The following is a 379-nucleotide window of genomic DNA, read 5'->3' as shown; positions in this document are numbered from 1 at the left end:
TAAAAAGATAACGCCCTGGGCTGTTGCCCATATTGCCCACGTCAGAAACCACAACTGTCTGCACAATTAAACATAGCAATTAACGGAAAACACCGCTCAACTATGAACACTGTCCAAGGCGCAATAAGCAAGAAGTAACCAAGGAGAGAAGGAGCACCGTGACTGTTCTCACCTTGTCTGCCACCATGACAGGTGATGAAAACAATCAAAGAGCAATGAGCATGCTCTGCTTTCTGATATTCATGTCTTATTTATTCGCCAATTAAATAAATCTATATATTTTTATTAAATAAAATAAAAATAACTACTGCAGTGGACGCAGAGCATCACAAGAACAAAGAACGGTTCTCAGTGAGGCTTCAGTCCTGTAGGACTTAGT

Source organism: Poecilia latipinna, unplaced genomic scaffold (assembly GCF_001443285.1).
Source record: "Poecilia latipinna isolate Pla-1442-1.1 unplaced genomic scaffold, P_latipinna-1.0 Scaffold317, whole genome shotgun sequence".
NCBI lineage: Eukaryota > Metazoa > Chordata > Actinopteri > Cyprinodontiformes > Poeciliidae > Poecilia > Poecilia latipinna.
Note: the sequence above shows the minus strand (reverse complement) of the source record.